This window comes from Rattus norvegicus, chromosome 9 (assembly GCF_021556685.1).
Source record: "Rattus norvegicus strain SHRSP/BbbUtx chromosome 9, alternate assembly SHRSP_T2T, whole genome shotgun sequence".
NCBI lineage: Eukaryota > Metazoa > Chordata > Mammalia > Rodentia > Muridae > Rattus > Rattus norvegicus.
In genome coordinates, this window is record NC_141542.1 from 24,077,575 (window position 1) to 24,084,931 (window position 7,357).

The following is a 7,357-nucleotide window of genomic DNA, read 5'->3' on the forward strand; positions in this document are numbered from 1 at the left end:
TGTTGAGGATAGTTTTAGCTATCCTGGGTTTTTGTTATTCCAGATGAATTTGCAAATTGTTCTGTCTAACTCTTTGAAGAATTGGATTGTTATTTTGTTGGGGATTGCATTGAATCTGTAGATCGCTTTTGGTAAAATGGCCATTTTTACTATATTAATCCTGCCAGGCCATGAGCACGGGAGATCTTTCCATCTGTTGAGGTCTTCTTCAATTTCTTTCTTCAGTGTCTTGAAGTTCTTATTGTACAAATCTTTTACTTGCTTGGTTAAAGTCACACCGAGGTACTTTATATTATTTGGGACTATTATGAAGGGTGTCGTTTCCCTAATTTCTTTCTCGGCTTGTTTCTCTTTTGTGTAGAGGAAGGCTACTGATTTATTTGAGTTAATTTTATACCCAGCCACTTTGCTGAAGTTGTTAATCAGCTTTAGTAGTTCTTTGGTGGAACTTTTGGGATCACTTAAATATACTATCATATCATCTGCAAATAGTGATATTTTGACTTCTTCTTTTCCGATCTGTATCCCCTTGACCTCCTTTTGTTGTCTGATTGCTCTGGCAAGAACTATATTGAATAAGTAGGGAGAGAGTGGGCAGCCTTGTCTAGTCCCTGATTTTAGTGGGATTGCTTCAAGTTTCTCTCCATTTAGTTTAATGTTAGCAACTGGTTTGCTGTATATGGCTTTTACTATGTTTAGGTATGGGCCTTGAATTCCTATTCTTTCCAGGACTTTTATCATGAAGGGGTGTTGAATTTTGCCAAATGCTTTCTCAGCATCTAATGAAATGATCATGTGGTTTTGTTCTTTCAGTTTGTTTATATAATGGATCACGTTGATGGTTTTCCATATATTAAACATCCCTGCATGCCTGGGATGAAGCCTACTTGATCATGGTGGATGATTGTTTTGATGTGCTCTTGGATTCGGTTTGCCAGAATTTTATTGAGTATTTTTGCGTCGATATTCATAAGGGAAATTGGTCTGAAGTTCTCTTTCTTTGTTGGGACTTTGTGTGGTTTAGGTATAAGAGTAATTGTGGCTTCATAGAAGGAATTCGGTAGTGCTCCATCTGTTTCAATTTTGTGGAATAGTTTGGATAATATTGGTATGAGGTCTCCTATGAAGGTCTGATAGAATTCTGCACTAAACCCGTCTGGACCTGGGCTCTTTTTGGTTGGGAGACCTTTAATGACTGCTTCTATTTCTTTAGGAGTTATGGGGTTGTTTAACTGGTTTATCTGTTCCTGATTTAACTTCGGTACCTCGTATCTGTCTAGGAAATTGTCCATTTCCTGCAGATTTTCAAGTTTTGTTGAATATAGGCTTTTATAGTAAGATCTGATGATTTTTTGAATTTCCTCTGAATCTGTAGTTATGTCTCCCTTTTCATTTTTGATTTTGTTAATTTGGACACACTCTCTGTGTCCTCTAGTTAGTCTGGCTAAGGGTTTATCTATCTTGTTGATTTTCTCAAAGAATCAACTTTTGGTTCTGTTGATTCTTTCTATTGTCCTTTTTGTTTCTACTTGGTTGATTTCAGCTCTGAGTTTGATTATTTCCTGCCTTCTACTCCTCCTGGGTGTATTTGCTTCTTTTTGTTCTAGAGCTTTTAGGTGTGCTTTCAAGCTGCTGACATACGCTCTTTCCTGTTTCTTTCTGTAGGCACTCAGCGCTATGAGTTTTCCTCTTAGCACAGCTTTCATTGTGTCCCATAAGTTTGGGTATGTTGTACCTTCATTTTCATTAAATTCTAAAAAGTCTTTAATTTCTTTCTTTATTTCTTCCTTGACCAGGTTATCATTGAGTAGAGCATTGTTCAATTTCCACGTATATGTGGGCATTCTTCCCTTATTGTTATTGAAGACCAGTTTTAGGCCGTGGTGGTCCGATAGCACGCATGAGATTATTTCTATGTTTCTGTACCTGTTGAGGCCCGTTTTTTGACCAATTATATGGTCAATTTTGGAGAAAGTACCATGAGGAGCTGAGAAGAAGGTATATCCTTTTGCTTTAGGATAGAATGTTCTATAAATATCTGTTAAGTCCATTTGGCTCATGACTTCTCTTAGTCTGTCTACGTCTCTGTTTCATTTCTGTTTCCATGATCTGTCCATTGATGAGAGTGGGGTGTTGAAATCTCCTACTATTATTGTGTGAGGTGCAATGTGTGTTTTGAGATTTAGTAAGGTTTCTTTAACATATGTAGGTGCCCTTGTATTTGGGGCATAGATATTTAGGATTGAGAGTTCATCTTGGTGGATTTTTCCTTTGATGAATATGAAGTGTCCTTCCTTATCTTTTTTGATGACTTTTAGTTGAAAATTGATTTTATTTGATATTAGAATGGCTACTCCAGCTTGCTTCTTCCGACCATTTGCTTGGAAAGTTGTTTTCAAGCCTTTCACTCTGAGGTAGTGTCTGTCTTTTTCTCTGAGGTGTGTTTCCTGTAGGCAGCAGAATGCAGGGTCCTCGTTGCGTATTCAGTTTGTTAATCTATGTCTTTTTATTGGGGAGTTGAGGCCATTGATGTTGAGAGATATTAAGGAATAGTGATTATTACTTCCTGTTATATTCATATTTGGATGTGAGGTTATGTTTGTGTGCTTTTCTTCTCTTTGTTTTGTTGCCAAGACTATTAGTTTCTTGCTTCTTCTAGGGTATAGCTTGCCTCCTTATGTTGGGCTTTACCATTTATTATCCTTTGTAGTGCTGGATTTGTAGAAAGATATTGTGTAAATTTGGTTTTGTCATGGAATATCTTGGTTTCTCCATCTATGTTAATTGAAAGTTTTGCAGGATACAGTAACCTGGGCTGGCATCTGTGTTCTCTTAGGGTCTGTATGACATCAGTCCAGGATCTTCTGGCCTTCATAGTTTCTGGTAAAAAGTCTGGTGTGATTCTGATAGGTCTGCCTTTATATGTTACTTGACCTTTTTCCCTTAATGCTTTTAATATTCTTTCTTTATTTTGTGCGTTTGGTGTTTTGACTATTATGTGACAGGAGGTGTTTCTCTTCTGGTCCAGTCTATTTGGAGTTCTGTAGGCTTCTTGTATGCCTATGAGTATCTCTTTTTTAAGGTTAGGGGAGTTTTCTTCTATGATTTTGTTGAAGATATTTACTGATCCTTTGAGCTGGGAGTCTTCACTCTCTTCTATACCTATTATCCTTAGGTTTGATCTTCTCATTGAGTCCTGGATTTCCTGTATGTTTTGGACCAGTTGTTTTTTCTGCTTTACATTATCTTTGACAGTTGAGTCAATGATTTCTATGGAATCTTTGCTCCTGAGATTCTCTCTTCCATCTCTTGTATTCTGTTGGTGAAGCTCGTATCTACTGCTCCTTGTCTCTTCTTTTGGTTTTCTATATCCAGGGTTGTTTCCATGTGTTTTTTCCTGATTGCTTCTATTTCCATTTTTAATTCCTTCAACTCTTTGATTGTGTTTTCCTGGAATTCTTTCAGGGATTTTTGCGATTCCTCTCTGTAGGCTTCTACTTGTTTATTAATGTTTTCCTGTGTTTCCCTAAGGGAGTTCTTCACGTCTTTCTTGAAGTCCTCCAGCATCATGATCAAATATGATTTTGAAACTAGATCTTGCTTTTCTGGTGTGTTTGGATATTCCATGTTTGTTTTGATGGGAGAATTGGGCTCCGATGTTGGCATGTAGTCTTGGTTTCTGTTGCTTGGGTTCCTGTGCTTGCCTCTCGCCATCAGATTATCTCTAGTGTTACTTTGTTCTGCTATTTCTGACAGTGTCTAGACTGTCCTATAAGCCTGTGTGTCAGGAGTGCTGTAGACCTGTTTTCCAGTTTTCTTTCAGCCAGTTATGGGGACAGAGTGTTCTGCTTTCGGGTGTGTAGTTTTTCCTCTCTACAAGTCTTCAGCTGTTCCTGTGGGCCTGGTTCTGGGAGCAGAGAGCTGCTGCAGGCCGGGATCCGCGGGTGTGGGACTCCTGGTAAACACAGGAGGTGCCCGGTCCTAGAGGAATTCTGCCTCTGTGTGTCCCGAGTTCACCAGGCAGGTCTCTTGCAGCAGAAAAGTTGGTCTTACCTGTGGTCCCAAGGCTCAAGTTCGCTCGCGGGGTGCTGCCCACGAGCTCTCTGAGGCGGCAGCAACCAGGAAGATCTGTGCTGCCGTTTCTGGGGGCTTCCGTGCACCAGGGTTCCAGATGGCGTTTGGTGTTTTCCTCTGGCGTCCGAGATGTGTGTGCAGAGTACAGTCTCTTCTGGTTTCCCAGGCATGTCTGCCGCTCTGAAGGTTTAGCTCTCCCTCCCACGGGATTTGGGTGCAGAGAACTGTTTATCCGGTAGATCCCTTCAGGTTCTGGCGGTGTCTCAGACACAGTGGTCCTGCTGCTCTTGGGCCCTCCCCCACGGGAACCCAGAGGCCTTATACAGTTTCCTCTTGGGCCAGGGATGTGGGCAGGGGTGGGCAGTGTTGGTGGTCTCTTCCGCTCTGCAGCCTCGGGAGTGTCCACGTGACCAGGCGGTGAGGTCTCTCTCCCATGGGGTCTGGGAGCAGAGAGCTGCTGCGGGCCGGGATCCGCGGGTGTGGGAATCCCAGTAAACACAGGAAGTGCCCGGTCCTAGAGGAATTCTGCCTCTGTGTGTCCTGAGTTCACCAGGCAGGTCACTTGCAGCAGAAAAGTTGGTCTTACCTGTGGTCCCGAGGCTCAAGTTCACTCGCGGGGTGCTGCCCACGAGCTCTCTGCGGCGGCAGCAACCAGGAAGATCAACAAAAATACTTTAAACTCAACTAATTTTCCTACATGGAAAGTTATGATTTGCCCAACACCAGCCTTATGACGTCACTTTCTTTCTTGCAGAGCTGGCGTGGACTTTTCTTCGTTGTTCATTTGATTTCCTCACTGACGTGCTCTGTCCTTTGCTTTTCTCTATTGATTCATGTAGTCATTGAACAACCATTTCCAAGGGTCTACGTGTGCACTGTACCTCTATCATTTTAACGCTGATCACACACGATGGTGAACTTGCAGCTCTGCTTCCTGCTGCCTGCTTGACCCAGGGAGCACCAGCAGCCTCGACTTTCTTACTTCTTTCTCCTTCTGTTTTGGTGAATTCTGTGAAACTGGATGTTCCTTGAGGTTATGATTCTTAGACAATTGGAAATTGATGCATAGGGGCACAGCACAGCACAGCCCTAATGGCCCAGGTGCATGTTGTGTGTTCTCATCTTGGAAAAGATATAATAACTGCACAATTATAGTTCCAGATTAAGGTTTGACTTGCAAAGAAACTTTAAAAAATTATTAGAAAATGAATTAAAGCCAACATTGGGACCCTAATAAAGGAAAAGGTTATTGAAGTTAGGAAATAAGTTTTACATAACATATGAGAGTGATTCCTGGATAAGGAAGTATAAAGTATATTAAATCATATACTAGAATACTAAGGCAAGGGGTTGGGGATTTAGCTCAGTGGTAGAGTGCTTGCCTAGGAAGCACAAAGCCCTGGGTTCAGTCCCCAACTCCGAAAAAAAAGAACCAAAAAAAAAATACTAAGTCAAAATAGTCGGACTCTTATGAGTGACATTGTGTGCAAGAACAGAAAGCTAGTGGAGGGTTGGGGATTTGGCTCAGTTGTAGAGCGCTTGCCTAGCAAGCACAAGGCCCTGGGTTCGGTCCCCAGCTCCGAAAAAAAAAAAAAGAAAGAAAGAACAAAAGAAAGAAAGAAAGAAAGAAAGAAAGAAAGAAAGAAAGAAAGAAAGAAAGAAAGCTAGTGGAATTACTGTGCTAAGGGTTACCTTGATTCTTTCTGGCCACTGCCTGGCAGTTTTGCCTATGTCATTTATCATTAGAGCTTCACAGGAAAATGCAATTAGCTGACCTCGGAGCTTTGGATTCTGAAGTATAAAAGAAAAGAATTAAAGTTTAAATAATGATAAGTTTACAATTATTATTATTTTGGACACAGGCCTGGGGCTAGGGAACGCTTGAAACTGTGGGGAACAATTGCAATTCTTAGTTCTTGATGGGATGTAGTTATTCTCTGAATTTGAATTGGAAATGATTACACAATGTCTTTTTTCTACCCGCTTTTGGATTATTAATAAAGGTCTGGGGCAAGAGAAAGGCTACAGAACATGTGAAGAGTAAATGAGAGAGAGCATGAGGGAGTGAATGAGAGAGTACATGACAGAGCAAATGCAAGAACAAATGTGAGAGCGAATGAGAGAGCATGAGAAGAGTATGTGAAGAGTGAGTGGAGAGAGAATGTGAAGAGTGAATGAGGGAGCTAATGAGAGAGCGAGTCTGAGAACAAATGTGAGAGCCAGGGAGAGAGCATGAGGAGAGCATGTGAGAATGAGTGAGGAGAGAATGTGAGGTGTGTATGAAGATTGTGTGTGTGCGTGACAGGAGAGTGCATGTGGTGTGTGTGAGATATGTACGAGGTGTGTATGAAGACTGTGTGTGTGCGTGACAGGAGAGTGCATGTGGTGTGTGTGAGATATGTATGAGGTGTGTATGAAGATTGTGTGTGTGTGTGACAGGAGAGTGCATGTGGTGTGTGTGAGATATGTATGAGGTGTGTATGAAGAGTGTGTGTGTGCCTGAAAGGAGAGTGCATGTGGTGTGTGTGAGATATGTATGAGGTGTGTATGAAGACTGTGTGTGTGAGTGACAGGAGAGTGCATGTGGTGTGTGTGAGATATGTGTGAGGTGTGTATGAAGATTGTGTGTGTGCGTGAAAGGAGAGTGCATGTGGTGTGTGTGAGATATGTGTGAGGTGTGTATGAAGATTGTGTGTGTGAGAATGAAAGGGTAATGAACAGACAAGTGCATGAGAGTGGGAGTTTGAGAAAAGAAAACTGCAATAAAAAAAAGCAGAGTGCACAAAAGAATGCAAAGTGTGTGCATCCTCAAGCTGTGTGTGTGTGTGTTTGTGAGAGAGAGAGAGAGAGAGAGAGAGAGAGAGAGAGAGAGAGAGAGAGAGCCTTGAAGTTGCCTGTCAGTTTGTACCCAAAGAGTAGTCTGTGGATATGTATTACGCACCTCCCAGATATCCATGTTTCAAGTTGAGAACTCTGATCCTGTGAGAGGGCCAGGAAAGGCTGAAAGAATGGCTGCAACCCTGAGGCCAGAGGATAAAATTTTTGGCCTATGACCTCCTAATTTATCTTTTCACCTGAAGCCTGATTATTCAAATTTTCTTACTGGGATACAACTATGATCCTGGTGAGCATCTAGTCTCTTGGATGCTCAATCAGTTCTTCGTTGTCACAGACTGTTTGAGCTTACTCCAGTCACTGGGACTTATTCACACCTTCAATTTTCCTGAACTTTTCAGATTTCTAACATTTGTGGCAAACTGAGTGACAAAAGCAATGAATGTTG